The 24947-nt window shown below is 37.9% G+C and overlaps 1 protein-coding gene across 2 annotated transcripts in view; it reads right to left on the minus strand.

The window, feature by feature from the left end:
* rere.S (arginine-glutamic acid dipeptide repeats S homeolog) overlaps positions 1–24947 on the minus strand; it is a 234731-nt gene that overhangs the window by 204095 nt on the left and 5689 nt on the right.

Below are 24947 nucleotides of genomic sequence, written 5' to 3' on the forward strand. Positions count from 1 at the left end.
TAAACTCCAAAGAATAAAGAGTAGTTTACTAGACCATTTGCTGAAATTCAAGTGAAGATATGAAATTCCTTAAAATGTGAAAGTATGAATCGTAGCTTGGAGGGATCTTGTTTGGAACATTTATTGGCCAACGTAACTTAATGTGCATATTTGCATTTGGTTTGTGTGTGAACAGGTCCAGACTGGTAATCTGTGGTTTTTGGCAAATGCCAGAGGTGCTGTAAGATGCCACAGACAGACACTATTTATTGAGCCTGTGGGGGCTGTTTGGGCCAAGGGGACATATTTGTAAACACTGGAGACAAACATCACCAGTGATGTTGCCCAATTAGATTTGATTTAGATTTGGATTGTCACCTACAAGTTAGATAACAAAAATCTGATTGGTTGCTATGGGAAACATCATCATTGATATTGGTCTCCAATGATAAGAAATATGACCCTAGGGGTACTTGAAATGCCAGGGTCTATTTTGAATCCCAGTCCAGACCAGTGTGTGAACACAGTAAAACGTATAAGCGGCCCTTAGTACTTAAAATAAGCAATTTTCATGCAAAAATATGTTTCTATTGGAAAATCAATCATTATAAAGTTTCCCATTTTACTGGCAACAGTAACTTGGCATATAGAACAAGGTAGTCACTGATACAGTATCTCTTCTAATGTTACAGAAATAGCAACTGCCCATTGTATAAAAAAAATTGTAGACAAATACACACTGTACTAATTTAGCTATGTGTGTTTGATAAGGGACCACGTGTAGTCAATTAAGATAAGGTAACATTTAAAAATCTTTTTATAGTAATTGATTTGCTGCATATATTATATTTAACACAAAGGTGCATAAATGATAATTCAATATATATTAGGCATGTGCCAGCCTCTGATGAATTAAACACTGGGGAAAAGAATCTTATACTGTGAGCATATAATGAGCAGATGCCTGGAATCCTATAAAATATGTATGCCCATAATAATTGGTTCCAAATCACAGAGCAACCGACTAGAGTATCATTAATGGAGTTATAAATCCATTTGTATATAACTTTTCTTTTTCTCGCGGGTGGGGGGGGGGGGGAGTTACAGATATTCAGTTATTAAAGCAACTTTGTAAACCTGAAGAAAGAGTTTAAGGAGGTTTATACAAATTGCAGGTACTCCTCGTAAAGCCAGGAGCAGTTGCAGTTAATGGATCTACTGAAAAACCTCAAACAACAACAACAACACAGGATTTATCTTTTTTTTGTGTATTTCTCTAACCTTAAGTAGCCACACACACAGTCACATTTTTTGCAGTGTGGGGATACAAGGACAAGTGACATGCTCAAGGTCACAGGCAGGGAGCACTGTCATTATAAACTGGGTTCCCACCCTCAGAATGAACTTCAGTCATTTATTACATGTCGGATCAAACCCCTCCTAGCAATGTGCGTCAGTCCGATTAAGCTATTCAAGCAATCAATCTCCTGTGCAGAGGAGAACACAAATGGAAAACTCAACCCACTTTCCACCCTAGACTACAACAGAAGCTACAGCCTTTCATAATTATAAATCTCCCACATATGCTTATTGCTTTGATGTTTCAGATATTAAAGCAACGCAGCAGAATGGAATCAGAAAAGCACAAATTATCTGTTGTGTATATTTTCACACTCACAGTGTCTTGTCACGGCTAGCCTTCACACTGACAGTATCAATTTCCTCTTGCACATCTCATTTGTGGAACACACATTAAATGCATATTCGAAAGGAGACCTCTATGCACTTTTGTGGTGTCTATTGGCTGCAGAATTCCCCTGACACCATTCGCTTTCAACAGATGACAGTTTAGTATGTTGTATCCCCCCCCTCCCGTCCTTGCCTTTGTAATCAGTGGCATCAACGTCTGACGGAAGCGGTTACAATGGAGCAGCAGAGTGTATTTGCATGCTATCTCCAGCTTTCCCAGAAGATTCATTACACTTCCATTAGAAAGTCAAATCAGGCAACTCTGCAGTCAGCAAGAAGCTCACATGAAAGAGGCCCAGCAGAAAAGAATCTATATTTATATTAGAGGGCATTTATTCCTTTAAAAACAATAACAAAACACAGGAGCTTTCTGGTGTCATTTTACCAGTGGCACACGTCAAGGTACAAAGCACTTTGCCTTTGCTAGCACATAAATACAACAGATTTTTCATTTCATTTTAATTTAAAAATTACAGATTTTGAAATATGTAATTCAGACGGAAAATTTAACGGGGATTTCCATTAATTGGCTTAACTTAAAGCATTCATATATACAGCTAGCGTAAATTACAGAATGTAGAGCAGCAGTTTGCAGTCAAATAAGTCAACACTCAGCTTTGGTAGCCCCTCGTCAAGAGCAACATGCCATTTATGCATAGAAAATGGTCGGCACAGTTCTGCACAACAGTACAATCCAGCTCTGTGATCTGCACTTCAATGCAGTATTAAATAGGGAGTTGGAACCCCTTGTCACAGCAGATAAATTAAAGTAAAGAAAGATTTACAAGGTTTCTGGTAGAAGTGTTTGTCACGCATAAACAGTCCAGTCCCTAAAGACTTTAAATCAGAAAATTAATTTCAATTGGACAGGCGCCTGTAATACTGTTTAATTCTGCTTGTGCTGCAGGGCAATAGGAGTAGCAAGGAGGACATATACTTTGGTTCTAATGCTTGAGAAATGAACAGACATGATGAACAACTCCTATTTGCGCTATAAATACACAGACAATAAGCTGGAAGTTTTGCTCCAATGCGAAATGATTTGAAGAAGCACTCTTTTTATTTGCACAACATGAGAAATCAGAAAAACAATCGGACCACTTCTTACTCTACCCCCCTGAAAAAAATGCACTCTACATCAATTATATAAGGAATATATGACTATGTATAAATGTGTGTGCATGAGTCACATATGTAATCACACCTGAGAAAAGAAATAATTTTATATAAAACCTGAAGATGTTTGTGAAATTTCCAGCAAACCTTAACATTAAAAGGGAAGACAGATTGGCAATGGCATTCCATTAGATACAGTGTGCTACATCATGCTGGTGTGTCAACAGTCAAAGATCAGAAATAAATTACTCCCAGGGCAAGTGACTGTCAGAAACACGAAACAGAAATAATTAGACAAGCCAGAGAAGACTGATGCAAATGGTTATGGCAGAGTCAATTCGGATTACCAAAGTGCTGTAGGTCACAATATCATTACGATTTCTACTATACACATGCAGGACAAAAAAAAAAACCTCTCACTGTCCAGTTTAATTTCCACAATTTGTTCCACTAAGCAGCCATATCCAAGATGCACGTCATTCACAAAAAGAACTCAAATACTGATGCAAAGCTGACATTTCACACAAATAGCAGCTATAAGTCATGTAAACCATTCCAATTTATGGGGAAAATTCTGCTCTACTGAAGTCATATCAGATAATTTCCAGCCATGGGCAGGTCATATAAAGCCCTGTGCAACATTTTGCCTTACCCTGTTTTGTTTAAAGGGTAAGGCATTTTTCAGTAGCAGTATGCACAAAATGTCTCTGTCTTAAATATATTGATAATGGGTTGAGTGCAGAGGAATCTTGTATTTGTCTATATGTATTTTGTGGTCACACCCTCATTGCACCCCCGCCTAATGATTTTAAAAACTAGTGGTGAGCACAACTTTCCCTTGTTTGTTATATTTTGCCACTACATATATAATAAAGCAGTGCTTGTCACCTCCTAGGAGGTCCAACCTTTGTACAGGGACCCCGTTTAAGTCATAACAAGGTTACAAATATAGGAATAGGTTATCAGCCATATTATATATACATCCTGCAAAAACACAGGGAGAATTTGTCTGCTAGAAGGCTTTTTAAAGCAAAACCAATAGCGTGACATACCTCAATCATCCTAAAAATACTAGAAGTTCCCAGTTATAACCCATTAATGACTGTATTCAACAACATTAAGCTTGTGGGGTGGGTTGGGATCATGGGAGGTCAGTCATACCATTATTCATTTAAACGTGATCTGATAATTACATTTAAGAGGTGTGCTATTTCAAGAGCAAACTAAAAATTTGCTGAGACAGCAAGGGAACATATATCTGCCATGCAATGCAAATCAGTGGCAACATAACATGTCTTTGTATGTTACAAAGTATAAACCTCAAACAACAAAGGAGTTACAAAGAATTCAACACATTCTATTTCAGTATTTATTCTGTTTCGGCAGAGAAATTATTACAAACTGTCTTCATTACTCGATGGCTCAAGCCCTCACTCTATTGGCTACAGCTGCAGGGTTACAAGTGATGCTGGGACAAATGCTATTATTTTTGCTGTTAGGGTGCAACCATACCAGTTCATTAAAATAATTGAATAATAAGCTTTAAATACTAACAATTACCAAAAACAATTGAAATTTTTATATCTAAATATCTATCTATCTATCTATCTATATAGATATCTATATTTATATATATATCTATATATATCTATATATATCTATATATATATATATATATATATATATATATATATATATATATATATATATCTATCTATCTATCTATCTATCTATCTAGATAGATAGATAGATAGATATCCACGTCACTACAATTTACATACAGCATCAGAAAGGCAGCATAAAGTGTTTAAATTGGGAGTCTCATCAAAGTTGAAAACCAAGATTTAGAAGGAAAAGGCATAATTTTTTTTTGCAATAATCGTGTTAATTTTTAATACTTATGTGTGGGGGAGTTTTCCTTCATAGTATTTGATCCTAGATTGTTGTAACCAGGAAGTAGAGTGCTGAAATAAATGAACCCTAGTTCATGACAGCTTGAACAAAAGAGAGTCTTGTACATGCAGGCACTGAAGTGTAACTCTACCTCTTCAGGGAAAGTTGATGCCATTGTTTTATTTAACGCTGAGTTAAGTCACAAGAGGGCAACCACTAACAAGAAATAAACCCATGCTTGGGCAAACAGGATAGTGTCTTCAGGGAATGATTCAAACACTGGAGTAAAATAACAGTTGCCTTATAATTCACCCTCTTTGCGTGACTTTCCATTGTGGTTTATACCTCCACCTAAGCTGCCAGGGTAAAGTCTAAAACAACATCTTTAATTCCAAATGGGAAAAATAATCACTATCTTAAATATCCATAAAAGCAGATTAGCCATGTTTGTACAGTAGGGATAAAAGGTCTCCCAAATGGGGGCCTTATAATACATATTTGCATATTGTTAATGTTGCTAAATTTAGGTTTCTATAAACTGAACTTTAGGTAACCTGGTCCTTTCCAAGAGAATTTCCTTTCCCATACTTGTCAGAAAGCTGTAATGTACTATGGCAAGAAATACTAGAAACCACCAATGAAAGGATAATCTGCCTCTTCCCAGCCAGCCTATGTATAGAATTTTATAAATGTTAATTTTTGCAGAATAACACAATTATTTTTGTAGATTTACACATTATACATAGTTCTACAAGTTCTATGTTTACTTTGCCCCGGTTACACTTGCCAATATTTGGTAAGGCAACATGGCCAATTTCAGCTCTGCAGATCTGTTTTTTTAGTGGTCGACCTGAACTAACTGAACAACAGGTAGGTGGCCATCCACTCATAGTATACAAGTGTTCAGTTTTCAGGGCCAACTGGTCAGATAATATCTGCTATAATAAGACTCCTGTGGGCATATCAACGGTTATGTTACCCATAGCAATCAGATATTTGCTTTCGTATTCTAACTTGTAAACTACTGTTCAAATGTAATTGTTGATTGGTTGATATGGGCAACATCCCCAGTGATTTTTGCCATCAATGTTCGCCCCTTCAATGTTGCCTTCAATGTACACTCAACTCTCACTGCTCATTTTACACAGTCTTGGGATGCCTGTACCTAATTCCCTCTGCTAGAGATCAACCAAAAAGTCACCAGTGCCCCAGTCACAGAAGACAAAAACAATTATTTATTTGGGAAAAAAAATATACGTGTGTACTGCTTATTTTTTTGTTCTAGAAACCACCAGGGCAGGATTTGTCTTCAGGGCACCCAGAGGCCAATATTCTTCAACTCCCCCACAAATTGCCACTAATCCGGGCTTGGAATCTCGATTAAAGCCAATGGACTGGTCTAACATCCCAAGTACTACATGAAATTAAATTAAGTGTCTCACGGCACAAAACATATAAGACTTTATTTGCACTATGTTAAAGGGTGGTGTAACCTTTTCAAAAAAAATATTAAAGCAGCAATTACTAACTGTTGTCCAGTTAGTGCGGCCTGTTTCTGCAAGTCTGAACTACATGAAATAGCTCTAAATACTGTGGAAAACATTTTGATAATTTAAAACATTATATTTTGATACAAAATCAAAACATAATGTTTATTTATGTACAGGTAGGGACCTATTGTTCAGAATGCTTGGGACCTGGGGCTTTCCGTATAATGGATCTTTCTGTAATTTGGATCTTCATACTTTAAATGTAAAAGAAAATCATGAAAACATTAAATAAACCCAATAGGCTAGTTTTTCCTCCAATAAGGATTAATTATATCTTAGGTGGGATGAAATACAAGGTACTGTTTTATTATTACAGAGAAAAAGGAAATACATTTTTAAAATTTGAATTATGTGATAAAATGGAATCTATGGGAGATGGCCTTTCCGTAATTCGGAACTTTCTGGATACTGGGTTTCCGGAATACCTGTATTGCTTTATGCATTTAGTAGTGTCAATTACTTTATTTCTAGGCACCAATTTAAAAACTTATTTGTAAACTAAATTTAATTTCACGATTGGAGGGTAATACACTTACACTTTGGGGAAAGACTGTATATTCACTAGTGTACTTGCACATGGAAAACTCCTTTCTCTCCTACATCCGAAGTGGTGTCAAGCTTTATAGCTGAAATTGTAATATTTATATGTTGCTGTCAAACTGCCACCTGATGACATCACCCTTCCAGTACTTCAGGATTTAAAGCTTCTCTCTGTTTTCCCTGAAAGGGCCAGAGCAATCAAAAGTGTTGGTGTGCCATTGGCCTTTAGTAACTCGCTTATCTGGTCCTGGGGCTTAAGCTAAGCTTTAAACAATGGTTTGTATCAAATAACACTATCAGCTGACAACACAAGCTTGACTTTTGGAAAGGCAGGAAAAAAACATCTGTCTTCTCTAAGCAGTAGGATATTGAATACCACGTCCCTTGCAACAATATAACAAACAGGAACAACACGCATATATTGTCCAGATGGTGAGCTTGATGGAAACATTCTTATCCAGAAAAAGAAAGCAATGTGCTGAAACATTTGTTCCCCTTTTGTGTTTCCTTGAAACTAATGAAAGCCTGCAGGGCCAACATTTTTCCATTTTTAAGGTGGTTTAATTTATTATCAAGGGTGCATAATGCCAGGAGATGTATCTGGGTGGGAAAGGGGCCATAAACAGTTTGCCAGGCAATAACTGCACATGTGCTATATGCCAACGATTCCCACTGATTATTATAGGAAGTGCCACAAATCTAAACATTCAGCTGCAGTGGCAGCAAAAGTTACCAACAACTCCCCACAACTAATTTCCCCTCAGGATGGTTTTATGGTGGTCTCCAAGCTGCAGCAATGAAAATTCTTTGGTAAGAGTCCCTCATGTCCACCATAACTTGCCTTCTGTGCCCTTTGCATTAACTTTCTTCTCCAAGTTCCACTTTAGTTATCCACTTTAGTTAACTGCTCCGAGGGGCCTGTAACTAGATTCAAATATTCATTACTACCAAGCACCCATACAAAGCACAAATGATGCATTTTGTATACACTGGAAACATTTTCACCTGAGCAGTAACCCATATTAGCAAACAATTTGGCTTATTTTTCCTGCAGCTATCTGAGAAAAGTTAATCATTGATTCCTATGGGTTATTGCCCAGGTGCAAATTTGTCAAGTGTTTATAAATAAGCCCTATAGTGTTTATACAGAATCCCAGAAGGCTTGACGCAGGCGGAATATTAATTATGGTTATGCATGATGGCCTCTAACTTTATTTAAAAGGGGCTTTGCCGCTTCCCATGGCCTTCAGCCCTATGACCTAGAAGCAATGTCACCCTACTACTACTCACCCGTAACAGTCAAACGTAACCCCCCCCTTTCTCCATGGGGGGCATCTCACAAACTTCTATGGGAATGCTATATGTCAGTTTGCCAGTTTGTTACCTGAAACTGGACAACCTGCAGCATTTCCCAAAGACCTGTGCAAAAGTATTGGCAATCAAATGGATCAGACCACAAATGATATCACCCACACAAACTGCTGCACTAAAGTTTAAATGTATGATTTGTCCACCTAAAAATACCATTTCAGGCGATATTGCCAGGAAAAAGGAGGGTAGCTGCCTGCTTGGCCCTGCAAACATAGATAGATTGCACTGGGACCAATACAAATTTTTTTAACCTGGCCGATCAATTTTTTGACAGACGTTGGACAAAAAATCGTAAGATGTACGATCGTTGGATTCCCACTAACTTCACGATAATTTGACAGATTGGTTGAAAAATCTCTGCTTCTATGGGGACCTTAACCCTACAAATGGCACACTTAACAGAATGTTTGAAATTCCTGAGAAATTATTATTTTCAGCAATTGTGTTTGCCACCAATTACTAGCTCATTCAAATCCTTACCCCCAAGAACACATTCACCTTTATGCCTATACGATCACTCATGGTATAAAATGATTTCATGCTAGCTAGATGTGATCTTATTATATTAGTCTTCTGAAACTATGTGAAAAGTATGTGGGCTTGTACGAGGAACATATACATTATAATAAGCTGAAGCAAAAACACAGCAGGAAAACATTTAGAGTAAATATCCTCAAAGACTGAGCAGGAAGTCACAGCACAGTTGGCGTTAGTAAAATCGCCTTGCTCATACTGATTCGACAGAGCTGCCAGATTCTGTTACTTTCCTTACCCTTGTGTTTTCCCAATGATATAATCAAAGCAAAGGTCAACTACTCCTTATCAAGACATTTCTATTTCACAAGTAAGCAAAGACTTCCACGTTACTCGAGTAAATATTGCACTGCTAAATAGCTCTCATACCACTAGTAACAAATCTTTCCAGCATCTGTTTCTTGTTTAAAATATAATTACACATTTCTCAAAGCCACAAGCTTACCCTGGAGTAAATTTTATGAGACTGGAAATCATTTTTTTTTTAATATGCATTTTTTACAGGTATACGAATCAGACCACTTTCTTCTGCATTTTTCTGAGGATTTACTTTTGGATTAGCTCTAAATCAATTAAATGTGGTGAGCTAAATCCTGATTTGGAGCAGACATTCCTAATCTTTAAGCGATGAGGTGGCTGCATCCTAACTACACTTAGGGCAGAGACACACACTCAGATTCAGGGAGATTAGTCTCCCAGCGACAAATCTCCTCTTCTTCGGGGCAACTTTAACCCCCCCCCCCCGAACTGCCTCCCGCCTGCTAGAATGTAAATCGACGGCAGGATGGCAATCGGTGCACTTCGTTTTCCGAAGTTGCCTCATGAGAATCTAAATCGCTGGCAGGAGGCGGTTCAGGGAGATTAGTCGTCCCGAAGAAGAGGCGATTTATCGGCGGTGCGACTAAATCTCCCCGAATATGAGCGTGCGTCTCTGCCCTTAAGTAAACACTGTGAAGCATCTGATGAGTATAAATAGGACTAAGCCACACATACTGCATACAACACTTATCCAATGACATCTTAGCAGAGAAAACGGCAGCCAGTTTTGGTTTGTCCCAGCTGTAATTTAAAAGAGAGACATATAGCATAAGTGAAAACCCCCTTCATCTTGTAGGAAACAATGAATACTATATGGTGCCAGATTTACTTTCGGTTAAAAATTATCATGAACTTTTAAAATCACCCCTTTGAGCCTGGGAAAGGAGACAGCAGGAACAAAAGGGTAGAACTGCTAGGGTTTTGCAAGAAACGTTCAATAAATCATCCCAAACACAACATTCATTCTATGTTTAAGTATAATGTATTGGACGATTTTAGTTTTTTCACACAATAAGTCAATGGATTTAAACCAACTGTTACCCAGCCATGAAACATAATGGCAACTACATACCTAGTGCTCAAGAATATGGGCTTAATGCAGTGAAGGAGAAAGCCAGCTTTCACTCATGTCAAATATGTTAGGAAACTTTCATGGGTTAAGGTGGCCATAGACATAACAATTATGATCTTTCTTGGAAAAGATTGTTCGTTTCAATACACACGTGTAGAGCTGAATTGTCATATATACAGGTAGAAACAATAGAATTCTACCTGTATCTAACGATTTAGCAGTAAAAATGGCCGATGTTTGAGTGCCTTCAAAGACACCCGATCAACGAGCCGACCGATATCCAAGTCCTCTGCCGATATCGGTCGGCTCTTTTCCCTCCATACATGCACCGAATATTGTATGAAAATTTGTTTTGTACGATATTATCTGTGCGTCTATGGCCACCTTAACACTGGCCAAATCTGATTCAGCCGTCTAGTTGGTGGGTTCATCCAATTATAGCTGGCCAGAAATGTAAAGATTTTTAAAAGATCTTTTCGTTATCGTGAGGCCACGATTAACTCGAAACGATTGTTTGAATGTACGATTTGTCCATCAACTAAAAAGACCATTTCAAGTGATATTGCCAGGAAAACTGAGGGTAGCTGCCTGTTTGACCCTGCAAACATAGATAGATTGCACTGGGCAATCAATTTTCTGACAGATGTCGGACGAAAAATTGCAAGATGCATGATCGTTCGATTCCCACTAACCTCACGATAATTTGACGGATTTTCGTTCACGAACGAAAATTTTTTTGCGTCTATGGGGACCTTTAGACAGTCTACATACATAGATTCTCAAGATTAGAAATGTGTCAGATTTAATTTGATTGCACTGAAATCGAAAATTTTTTGCGTCTATGGGGACCTTTAAGGTGGCCATACACGGGCCGACAAAAGCTAGACAGACCGTGACGGCAGTTTATTGGCCCGTGTATGGGCCCCCCCCCCCCGACGGGCTTCCCCCATCGAGATCTGGCCGACTTCGGATGGGACGAATAATCCCGTCGGATCGCGGGCGCATCTATTCATTGATGCGGTCCCACGATCCGACCACCGACTCCGCGTATGGCCACCTTTAGACAGTCTACATACATAGATTCTCAAGACTAAAAATGTGTCAGATTTGATAACTGGTTTATCATAAAGCCATTTCAAACAAACCACTTTAATTGGCTTTCAAAAATATGGGTGCTGACACGAAGTTCTAGTATTTATAAAAAAAAAAATGATAACGCAGATTAGCTTTTTTTGGCTAAATGGTGCTAATGTGCCAGCAGCAGTGCCCTGAAGCAGCTTACTGAATATTTTTGTCACTGGGTGGTACCTTTCTGTTTTCTCAGTAAAATATCTTGGTAGTATTATACAGCCTTTTGTTTAATGAATCCATATTCAGCTAGTGGTGCACCAGCTGCTTAGGGGTGGCAGCAGAGAATAAGCCTCACACAAACAGCAATCATTTACAAGCAGATATTAGCGGCCTGCAAAGCATAGCAAACACAGAAAGCAGATCAGAGTTGGAAGGTTGCCATAATGTCACATTTCCAAAGCCTGAACCAGGAGAACTTATTGCCGTGAGTAAAGTCAGCAGATGTGCAAATATCATTAATAAAGCTTGCTTATGTGCAAATATTATGATTAAACTTTGAATATGTGCAAATCGCACAGAAAATGAATGCATGCAAATCACATTGAGGGTGGCAAAAAGATGTTGCAGCCATTTATCCATACAGATATTGAATAAGATGTAAAAATTATAAATGGAAAACCAATTTTACACCAGACACCTTTCTTTACTAAATCATCTGGGCCACATTATGCCTTTAAAATTACATAGATTATTAATTGTTGCTGTCACTGCTCTGTTGTTTTTTTTAGTGTTGCCTTAGCAGCTATTGTCTCTTTATAGGTTGACCACAAGCTCCTACTGTGTTATAATCCATTAACAAGAAACAATGAGGGGGGGCAGGGCCTGATAGAAAATGGTGCATTTGATCATTAATTGTGCTTTTCACACCAAGGACACCACACTGATTTTTTTTGTAGCCTGAACTGATAGATATTATAAGTCTATGCTCATACACGCATAATTCTGCTTTAAAGCGTGATGGCATAATGGCCCTTTAAACTTATAAATACATAGACTACATGGAATACAAAAAGATACGCAGTAACATAGTAAATGAAATTGGGAGAGAAAAAAAATAATAAAAAAAACACGTCAAGTTCAACCTTTTTTCCAAATGAAACCTGCCTACTGCTAGATGCAGAAAGATGTTTACTAGGAGAGTATCAGTGTTCTGTGAGTATACAGAAAGAGTTGTATCAGCAGAGAGTGGATATCATTCCTTTAAACTGCTTCAGCACCAACCATAAAGATGAACAATGAAAGGCGCTCGAGCACAGAAAAACGTGTTAATGGATTTTGATAACAGCAGAAAGCCATCCACCGCATTCATTATTCTTGCTGCAATATATTTCCGTTAATCCTAAACAGACCCAATATAGCACTGTGCCACAGAGGAGCATTGCATCTGGAAATCCTTTTCCATTAACTCCTTCACCTAATGGGCATACATTGGAACCACGTGTAGACGCCGTCGTTTCTAGGGATATAAAATTGATCATATCACGATGCTTTCCTTTCTAAGTGTCTGCATAATGAACTAAAATATAGGACATAATTCCTTTGTTTTAGCTATTTTTGATATGACAGTATTAGGAACTAAATCCACACTTGTCGGCACAACGCTTTTCTTTAGGAAAAACAAAAAGGAGAAACTGCACATGTACCAACCAAAGGTTAGGTCAACCAATCATATACACTAAAAGAAAACTTAAGAGACATTGGACTTTATTGATAGGGGGCAATTGCGGACTGTTCCTTGCCCCAGAATGACAAAGCTTCACACTACAACAGAGAAATAACAGGTATGGGATCCAGCATCCTGAAAGCTCCGAATTAGGAGAAGGCCATGTCACATAGTCTTCTTCAAGCAATTCAAATGTATAAAAATTATTTTCTTCATCTCTATAAAAAATAAGCAGTACCTTTTACTTGATCCAAATTAGACACAATTAATCCTTGTTGGACACAAACAATCCTATTGGGTTTACTTGATGTTTAAATAAATTTTTAATAGACTTACTTTAAGGAGTTCCAAATTACAAAAAGATCCCTTATCCTGAAAATCCCAGTTCCTGAGAATTTTTGATAGCAGGTCCCATACCTGTATTGGTACAGTCCACCCTTGTAAACCCTTCAAACACTGGAAACTGGATATGATCTCCTGGCAAAGGCTTATGTCACTAGACTATCAGTCATCACATTAAGATTAATAAAAATCCACATAATAAACGCTCATATATAAAAAGTCTAAAAACAATGAAAGCTCATATTGCTCCTCACAACCCACCCTGCTGCAGCAAAATTGCCCACGTTAAAGGAACAGTAACACCAAAAAATTGAAGTGTTTTAAAGTAATAAAAATATCATGTAGTGTTGCCCTGCACTGGTAAAACTGGTCTGTTTGCTTCAGAAACACTACTATAGTTCATATAAACAAGCTGCTGTGGAGCAATGGCGGAAATTGAAAAACGGCTATATGGCACAGGTTAACTAATGGATAACAGATAACACTATTAGACAGACCTAGGTTATTTGCTATCTGTTGTGTAACCTGAGCCTTTTCTCCTTTGAATGGCTGCCCCCGTTGCTACAAAGCAGCTTATTTATATAAACAATAGTAGTGTTTCTTAAGCAAAAACTGCAGTTTTACCAGTGCAGGGCAACACTGCATTATATTTTCATTACTTTAAAACACTTATTTTTTGACGTTACTGTTCCTTTAAGGGCTATTCCACACGGGGAGATAGCCTTGCGTTTGCGGTCGCGGCGACAAAGCGCAGCGCCAGTCGCCGCGACCGGCGCAGGCGACAGTTTTGTATGGGCGCCTATGTAAAAACGCCTGTGCTAACCACACGAGGCGATGCGCTTTTCAACAGTCGCCTGAAAATGCCTCGCCAGGCTTTTTCAGGCGACTGTTGAAAAGCGCATCGCCTCGTGTGGTTAGCACAGGCGTTTTTACATAGGCGCCCATACAAAACTGTCGCCTGCGCCGGTCGCGGCGACTGGCGCGGCGCTTTGTCGCCGCGACCGCAAACGCAGGGCTATCTCCCCGTGTGGACTAGCCCTAAGAAAGAACTACCTTTCCAGATATCTGAGAAAAACAGACCTTGAAGTTTTATAGGGCTTGATAAATTATGCTGCTGAAACAGACTGTGTGCAGCTACATTTACACAGCTATGCTAGATATTATCTACTATTAAAGCAGCACCATAATCAACAAATGAAATACAATTAATTTGTTTGCTATATTAAATTTGCATAGCACCACAGAGACCAGCAAAGCAATGCACTTATTGCAGCCTATGCAGTGACTTTAAAGTCCTACAACTAATCACTGCTTCTATGGATAGCAAAAACAGACACTATCGAAGGAGTTAAAGCTGGCCATAGACGCAAATATCCTATCGTACGAATCGAGGATTCGTGCGATTTTCAGGCCATGTATGGAGAGTCACGACATTTTTCGTCCGGCGGAGATCGGTTGTTTAGTCGATTGGACAGGTTTGATTTTGTCCTGACCGTCCCGCCGGAGCCCATTGTGCTCTCATCGTAATCCGATCGTTCGGTCATAGGGCCAAACGTTCAGATTACCCCCGATATAGCCATGCCCGTTAGTGGCATATCGGGGAAAGATCAGCTCGTTTGGCGATCTTTTTTTCAAAATGAATCAGTTAATAGTGCTGCTCCAGCAGAATTCTGCACTGAAATTAATTTCTCAAAAGAGCAAACAGATTTTTTTATATTCAATTTTGAAATCTGACATGGGGCTAGACATATTGTCAATTTCCCAGCTGCCCCAAGTCATGTGACTTGTGCTCTGATAAACTTCAATCACTCTTTACTGCTGTACTGCAAGTTGGAGTGATATCACCCCCTCCCTTTTTCACCCCAGCAGCCAAACAAAAGAACAATGGGAAGGTAACCAGATAACAGCTCCCTAACACAAGATAACAGCTGCCTGGTAGATCTAAGAACAACACTCAATAGTAAAATCCCATGTCGCACTGAGACACATTCAGTTACATTGAGAAGGAAAAACAGCAGCCTGCCAGAAAGCATTTCTCTCCTGGCACAAGTCACATGACCAGGGGCAGCTGGGAAATTGACAAAATGTCTAGCCCCATGTCAGATTTCAAAATCGAATATAAAAAAAATCTGTTTGCTCTTTTGAGAAATGGATTTCAGTGCAGAATCCTGCTGGAGCAGCACTATTAACTGATTCATTTTGAAAAAAATTTTTTTCCCATGACAGTATCCCTTTAACCACACTGTCTTACAATTGGATGGTTGGTTATAGAAAACACTGCCTGTGACCGATGATTGCTGGGAGCAGAAAGCAATTTAATACACTCAACAGACACAGCAACATATTTAGTCAATGTTAAACTGCCCATACCAAGGGCACTGTTGATATATAGTGAATAAAGTACCCCCTCTTGTAAAATATAAGGATATTATTAGTTACCGAGGAGTTTCATGACCATATAAAAACACGAGGCCGAAGGCCGAGTGTTTTTATACAGGTCATGGAACTCCGAGGTAACTTCTAATATCCTCATATTTTACAACTGGGGGTACTTTATTTATTATAATACACAAATTTTAGTGAGTCATGTGACAGAAATTACATCACTACTCACCGTTTATAACTAATGACATCACTACTCACTGTTTATAAGGATATAATTTACAAGGATATTCATGGCTTTTGTGTATTATAAGTTTATAAGATGCACCAAAAGACTTGATTCTTGAAATAATGGTGTCAATTATATTTTGAATGCAAAAAGTAGAGATATCTTAAGACTTGCATGAAACATTGGGGTATATTTATCAAAGAGTGAAGTTAGAGAACTCCACAATCCGCTAAAGTTAGAGTCCGCCACTCTCCATTTATTTCTATGGGATTTTTACAGGCATATTTATCAAAGGGTGAACTTTCACTTTTACCCATTGATAATCTTTAAAAAATCCCATAGAAATGAATGGAAAGTGGAGGAATATCACACTAGTAGACTGTGGTGATCTCCAACTTCTCTCTTTGATAAATATACCCCATGATCCTATACTGCTTCCTCTACACATTTTAAGAACAATGAACAAAATACGTCCTTTTGTCTTTTGATGCCCTGTATGAGCTTGTCCATGTCACTTGCCTTATTTATAAACCATTAATAAATACTCTTTTAAAAATCCCATAGAAGTGTATGGAGAGTGGCAGAATTTCAGTCTAGAAGACTGTGGTGATCTCTAACTTCACTCTTTCATAAATATGCCCCATTGTGTCTTGATTTGCTCAAAGGGTATGATAAATAAGGAAAGCTATATTAAGAGTACAGGTATGGGACCTGTTATCCAGAATGTTAGGGACCTGGGGTTTTCCGGATAATGGATCTTTCTGTAATTTGGGTCTTCATGCCTTATGTCCACTATAAATTCATTTAAACATTAAACAAACCTAATAGGCTGGTTTTGCTTCCAATATGGATTAATTATATATTAGTTGGGATCAAGTACAAGCTACTGTTTTATTATTACACAAAAAAAGGAAATCATTTTTAAAAATTTGGATTATTTGGATAAAATGGAGTCTATGGGAGACAGCCATTCCGTAATTCGGAGCTTTCTGGATATCGGGTTTCCGGATAAGGGATCCTATACCTGTATAAGAAAAGCATTGATACCAATGTTTGCCACAACAGCTATGTAAAGCTCAGGCATTATGTTTGCTACTCTAACTCTGCCTTACCTATATTAAGGCAGGGTGATTAACTGCTATACATAATACTGCTCAATAAATCCCTTGCAAAATAACGATTTCTGGCAAGGCTTCAGTATTCTAGTACATGCGGGGAGAGCAGTTTTAAACGTTTTTTGTTTTTGTTTTTAAGAAAAAAAAGGAGAATAGAAATGGAATTGGGCTGTTTCAATCACAGCCTGTTACAGATGCAAAGCCTGGCACGGTTAATTAGCTTCTATCCTTCCAGAGTATGAGAGCCAACTGGATAATGCAGAATGATTGCTTTAAACTGTCAATGCCCAGTACATATTATTTAGAAAGCCCTGTAAGTACATTAAATACAGAGGAAATCTGGTTTCAGCATGAACACATTTCTGCTAATTCCCTGTGGTTTCTCTGTGAATTTTTGCTCCCTTCATATAGTCCTGCCTCAAATCTTCAAAATCTAAATTATTAACAAGTTATTTTCATTAGTTGTGGAAACATATCATTTATTATACTTATGTGCCTCTTATTAATCATGGATTGAAAAGTCTCACCATAAACAGTTATGTTTCTAAACCCAAACCTGTCTCGAAGAATCTGTAGGAAGCGGATTTATTTCATAAGAATACAATATAAGGGGGGGGTTTAACGGGAAGGGAGAATCTGTCACATGGAGCTACTAGTAGCAGCTACAAAATACTAAAAAATTACCCTGCCATAGACAATACTGAGAATTGCCTCTGCTAAAACACATGCTCCTCTAATGCATTAAAAGGCACTAAGTTTGCCCAGGAGCAGTTACCCATAGCAACCAATCAGATGCTTGCTTTTAAACAGGTGACCAGTAAATGCTACCTGTTGATTAGAGCTTTGGGTTACTCCACCCGGGCAAAATGAGTGCCTTTTATTATATAACCCCATAGTGTATTAGCAAAGCTCATTATCACGGTTGTCTATTTTGTAGCCGTGACAAGCAGCTGCTACTAGTAGCTCTGAGCTAGTAGTTAGGAGTAAATTTATATTTAAGGGTAGCGGCACACATAAAGATTTGTCACCCATGATTTTTTTTTTTATACGCAGGCAGGCGACAAATCTCGCGAAAATGCCTCTCCATTGCTGGTACTGAAATCACTGGTGGTTTGTCCAACATATCGATAAATAGCCCCAAGTTGCCTCCGTTGGAAACTTCAGGCAGTATATGCATGGCTGCTTAATTAAAAAAATCATTTTGCTATCTGCCACAATTCACTAAGGGGCAAATTTACTAAAGGGCGAAGTGGCTAACGCTAGTGAAAATTCACCAGCGTGACGTCATTTTGCCACTTCGCCAATTTACTAACAGTGTCCCTGGCGCTAATTCACTAGAGAATTAGATAGGCCAGCGCAACTTCGCACCCTAACGCCTGGTGAAGTTGCACTCTGGCGAAGAGGCGAAAATACGCAAATTTACTACGTTTTTTTTTTTTTCCTGACCGTTACCTCTTCCGCCAGAGTTTACTTCGCCAGGTAGACCAGGCGAAGTGCAATGGAGTATAATATATATATATAATATATATATATATATATATATATATATAATTTTATTAAGTTTCCCTGGGCTTGTATAGTGTTATTTATTTGCTGCAGCATACACGTCCTTTCAAACTTCTATTTTGCACTGTATGCAAATTTCCGATCACTAGCTTAACTTTGAACTGCTGATCGTAACATCGATAGCGCAACTTCGCAAATGATCGGTAACTTGTGCTCAACTTCAGATCTTCGTGAATTTGCACAGCCCTGGTGAAGTGCGTCGAAGGCAACGCTGGCGCATATTCGGAGGTAAGTAAATTTGCCCCTAAGACACTTTCCAACTGCTGCTTTACATATATCATAAACAAACAAGGTCATGACTATGTGTTGTGCTAAGCTAAAGAACATTATTTTAGTTTAAACGTACCTCTTCTGTATACTTAATAAAGCAATGGTATATACACAACACACGTGTTATGAAGCATAAAATAGAGACCCATGAATACATATGATTTCAGTGTATCAAACTGTAGACATGATTCAAGATAGATCCTTCTAGATTTGTGCCCATTTAAGAATCCCCTAAAGACTATATAATGGTACTGACACTTATAAAAGAAGTTGATTCGAGTTAAGGTCCCCATAGACGCAAAGATTTCTCTTGCCGAACGACCGATTTTAGCGAAGTCTGACCAATCCTTCGAAATTATCGTGCGGTTAGTGGGATTCGAACAATTGAACATCTTATGATTTTTTGCCCGACATCTGTCAGGAAATTGATTGGCCAGGTTAAAAAATTGTTGTCGGTCCCAGTGCAATCTATCTATGTTTGCAGGGCCAAGCAGGCAGCTACCCTTTATTTTCCTGGCAAATTGGTCTTTTTAGTTGATGGACAATTCGTACGGTCGTTCCGAGATAGTCTCACGATGACAATCGGATATTTTAAAAATCTCAACATCTATGGCCATCTTAACTCTAATGTTAGCCTACTAGGCAATCGAACTGGGGCGACTAAGGAAAATCATGTGCTATGGTTGCACACCAAAGTCAAGTGTTTAGAATAAAAAACAAAAAGTCAAACAAAACAAGAAAAAGTGTATTTCACAAATCCAACAACTAACTCATACCTTGAATACATATCTCTAAACATAATCCACAGATTGTACACCTGCATGCCTTTTCTTTGACTAGATATTTCACCAGGATTTTATTTAAACCAAACTGGAAATAAAAAAAATGATCTTGTCTGCCAAACGGAAAGACAAATATTAGCGCATCTGCCATTGCTCCTCGCAACCCTCCAGAAAACAGCCTCTTTATTATTTTAATTACTCACTTATCAGTCCAATTTGCAAAACCATCTTAACACAAAACAAATGAATTGTACAGTAAGCTAAACAGCTGTGCAAGTTCTTCATGGGGGGGGGATCCATTCTGCATGCAAATCACAATTCTAAACATGTTAGAGGTCATTTTCTAGACATTAACTTAAAGGCATATATGTGGCTAAAAGATAATGGTTTCAGTGGCTACCGTTATTGTTTCCTATATCTAAAAAGGCAATAAACCAGTGTTGGAATGGAACACCAGGGGCCCACTCTCAGTACTATCATTCTTCCTTTCCTCACACAGCCTCTATTCTCCTAGTCTCTTTTCTTTACATACAATAATCCATTATTCCATCTATTAAGCCTCTTATTCTCATAGAAATAGGGAATAACCATGAAATAGGCCACATGTTTAGCAGAATGATCCCCACTGACACCTGGGCCCACCGGATTTTTCCTGGTATCCCGGTGGGCCAGTCCAACACTGCAATATACTATGCCTTTCTGCTCACAACGTTCACTTCATCAAAGCCCCCAAAAACATTAAGACAATTAATGAGAACCCAAAATTGTAGACCACAGTAATTGGTTTAAAAAATAAAAAAAAACACACACACGCACAACTAGTTAACAAGATCTATTTCTCATACTTGCTGTCAATTTAGGCTTTCCAGTTTATCACATGGGAATATTAGTAACTGCTACTTAAAAGGGGTTGATCACCTTTGAGATAACTTAGTATGATGTAGAGATGGATATTCTGAGACAATTTGTAATTGGTTTTCATTTTTTTATTATGTATGGTTGTTGAGTTATTTAGCTTTTTATTCAGCAGCTCTTAAATTTGCATTTCAGGCAATCTGGTAGCTACGGTCCAAATTACCCTAGCAACCATGCACTGATTTGAATAAGAGACTGAAAAATAAATAGGAGATGGTCTGAATAGAAAGATGAGTTATACAAATTAGCAATAACAATACATTTGCAGCCTTACAGAGCGTTTGCTTTATAGACGGGGTCAGCGACGCCCATTTGAAAGCTAAAACTATAAAAAGTAAATAATGAAAACCAATTGAAAAGTTGCAATTCTATAACATACTAAAAGATACCTTAAAGGTGAACCACCCCTTTAAAGCTGGTTAGAGGTAGGGTGTAGCCCATGTAGGCAACAATATGCCTACAGGAAGCAATTGAGCTAGCAATAGGTAGCAGCCACTAGTCTCCTTGTGTGAGCCAAGATTTAATAGGGGCATATATACCCTTTTCCAACATTAGTTGAATAGGGCTTGTGCTACAAATAGTAAACAGGAAATTTAGTTTTATGTTATTACCTGCACAGTACAAAATCTGAAATTTAAAGTAAACTATTTCCTAACCCAATGAACACAATCAATCCAAAATACAAAACACCACTCCGCTGAGAAGCACTCTTAATAAACAATCCCCCACCACACCAATGAATCCTTGACTGGCTTTTTATTGGGAGGGGGTTGACATTCCCTTTAATTAAAAAGAAGACAGTAAAGCTGGTCATAGATGCAAAGATCCGATCATACGACTCGAGGATTCGTATGATTTTTGGACCGTGTGTGGAGAGTCCCGACATTTTCCGGCGTCCAGCGGAGATTGGTCGTTTGGACATGTTAGAAAAGTTCGCCCGGCTGCCGATAATATCTCTGCATGTATTGCCGATCATACGATTTTCAGTGGGAGACTGTCACTAACTTTTTGTCGGAAATAAACTTTCTTACGATTGCTGTCAGGGGCTGATCTGTTCTTTTCTACTTTATTTGATCTGAATGGTTAGTGGCAGGTCGGGAGATGGGGAAGTCCGATCGTTTGAGGATTCGAACAATCGGATCTTTGCATCTATGGCCAGCTTAATATGCTCACAAGCTCTATTCTTCTAATGTTGAAAAAAGTGTATAGTCTCTCTTTAACTGCCCCAGTGAGCGAAATTTTAAAAAAGTTTTTGTATTTTCTAATTCCTATACATAGTACAAAATCATGAATATGCTATTTAAGACAAACATATTATATCCAGCAAATTCAAAGCATATCAAGTTAAGCTAGCGATCGGAAATTTGCATACAGTGCGAAATAGAAGTTTGAATGGACGTGTATGCTGCAGCAAATAAATAACACTATACAATTCTTGTCCATATAGCAATCTGTTCTGTGCCTAGATGGAGTGATCACAAGGCAAATACTGCTACTGCCAAAAAGACTACAAACATAACTTATGACTAGCAGTCCCAAATCAGAACATCCTTGGATATGCTCCATAATTCATTCAACACACAACTCAATCTTAATAAGGTTTATTAGTAGACATTTGCTGCTTGAGCTCTTGCTATGTGGAACATTTGGAAGAACACGTATCTCCAAAATGCAGAATCAGCAGCCTTTGCTCTTTGCTGTCACATCATAATTCTGTACAGTACTGTCCTTCTTGAACATTTTGCTGAATTTTGAAGTTGTCTTGGCTAAACTGTTTTGGTGCAGCACTTCCGAGTCTTTAAACCTGGAATGTTTTATAATAATTTTATCTGACCACAAGCCAGGTACCCGCTTTCCAAAATGGATAAAAATTCAACTGAAACTTGCAATAAACAAACATACAAGTTGTACACCTTGGTGTAAATGTAGTGGAGCTTGTATATAAAAGAACAATGTGGTGTGGAAACCACTTAATACATGAAGAAGTGGTTGATGGCCAATACCAAAGGTACACGAACTGTATTAGACACTTCACGGTTATAGGTTTTTGCAGTTTAGAAAGATTAAATAACAGGGTAATATTTAATAGATAACTGCAATTTCCAGAAGTATTTTCACATTAAAATTACGAAAAAAATATGATGTTGGGGAGCACCAACCATCAAACACAGTATATGGTGTGCAAAGCCAAATAATGATTATATGCAAAAAAGGAGAGAAAAATTGAAAGAGCTGGCCCTCACAGTTGCACCTTCCCATATATAACCTCCGAGGTAGTTAGAAGTATTAAAATTAAAACATAACTTTTAATCAGCATTTAAAATCGATGTCCAAACAAAAAATATATTAAATGTTAAAAAAGCAGCAAGAAACAGGACGTTGATTGACTGGTAAAGGGGGGTTGTCACATTAAAATTACAATTGTGCAAACTAGGCATTGTTTTATAACACTAAAACATGCTGGGATTTGTATCTTATCAGTCTTATAAAATATTGGAACGCTGCTTTGGCATACAAGATATACAATTTATACATCAAAAAGCTCTGAAAAAAAGGTAAACGAATATTGATGGCTTCAGAGCAGGAAAGCTTATGGTTATAAGGAAATTAGAATTACATCAGCCCCATATGTTAAAATTCCCATATTTCCTTTTATCATCTTTCAAATACACAAAGCTTAAGTCGATATTTACAGAAACCTATTACGTGAGGTTTGTGATGTCAGGTAGGAGTTGTTTGTTTTTATTGAACGACTGTAATGAAATGAATTGTTGTGTATTGTGTGTTTAGGGAACCATAAGGAATCAGAATATTGTTTGCTATGCACACATAGCAGTATGGCAACTGAACTCGCTTGAGCAAAGATCACTGGTAACAACAGAAGAACAGGCATTAACTGACAGGTTCCTTTAACATGAAATCATTAATAAAGCATCCACACAATATACGTCAGCACAAGAATCTAACAGAGGCTTGTAGATCCTTCATTTGAATACATATATTGAAATACATCAGTGATGATTTTAAGCAGAGCCGTCAACTGATTGCCTGAAGGCCAGATGCAGAACCCATGTGGATATAATCCACCCCCAGACATAGTCAATGAGTTAAAGCATCAAGAAAGCAAAAGGGAAATCAATGGGAAAAATGTACAGAGAGAGAAAGAGAGCAAAGGAAGGATGCATGAAAAGAGGGAAGAGGTAACCATGCTGAAAGACAAACAAAGCTAATATTACCAGGCAAACATTACCATAATGATACAGCAGGCTTGAAGCGGTTCTATTTTCATTCCCTAAATAGAGGACTTTTTCCTACATATAAAGGATAATCATCAGAAATGAACATTTGCTTGCAGCACTTGTTTCCCAGGGTGGTGCTTGTGAGCATTAAACTAGATTATAGATCATCATAGCCTTATAAAGAAAGACAGGGTTACTGAGAATGCTGGATAACTACTAGGGCCCAAAGGCAAATTGTTTTCCCATGTGCGTGTCCTGGAATTTAAATCATATGTGATAAATTTTGTGACTGAGTTTTATCAATAAGGTATAGATAAAAATAACAGGTTTTCAGTAGTAAGGGTTTTACCAATCCTTCCCTTTCATATAAAAGCCACGCCTGGTTCTGCCCACAAGGATGTGGCCATTTTATTTAAGAACCCAACCCTAACTTACTGAAATAAAAGACGGCTATAGTCTGTTCTATGTTAAAGTAGGCAAAACTAATATTATGCAAACCTCTTGAATAAGCTCTAAACGAAATCCTTATATATGATGCTTAGGGATCTTATCACTTATTTGATGTATAGTGATATTAAAATGCACTTAAAAGGTCGCATTTTTGTAAATGTTTTGAATAACATATTAGTGAAATGTATTCACACACAGCTAGCCTTATTTATTTTTATATTTCTGTGGATTCATTTGACTGGGAGCAGCCATAACTGCTAGTAACCCTCATTCAAAAGCTTCAAGCAGACATTGACCTCTGGTGGCCAAATAATGATAAAAAATTAATGAATAATTACTTGGCTCTGTTTTACTCAAACCGTGGTTTTTTTTTTTCTAAAACTAGATGCCTGGGAGGTCTATGGCCTCTACAACAACCACTGTACCTCTTGCCCTGATATAGATACCATGACTATATCCTATATAGAGAATTATTAATTGTAAAATATAAGGAAATTTAAAAGTCATCAAGGAGTTCCATAACCATATAAAGCAGAAGGTTTAGTGGTTTTACATAGGTCATAAAACTCAAGAGGTGATGTCTAATAGCCTGATATTTTGCAACAGTTACAATATTTGTTAGACACATGTTTATATGCAGCAAGCATATAATTTCTACAACAAATCCAGGGGATAGGAGTTAAACAGGTAGCTTGCTGAATATACTGTAGGCTTCAATTAGCACATTAACTCTCCATAGGG

Source organism: Xenopus laevis, chromosome 7S (assembly GCF_017654675.1).
Source record: "Xenopus laevis strain J_2021 chromosome 7S, Xenopus_laevis_v10.1, whole genome shotgun sequence".
NCBI lineage: Eukaryota > Metazoa > Chordata > Amphibia > Anura > Pipidae > Xenopus > Xenopus laevis.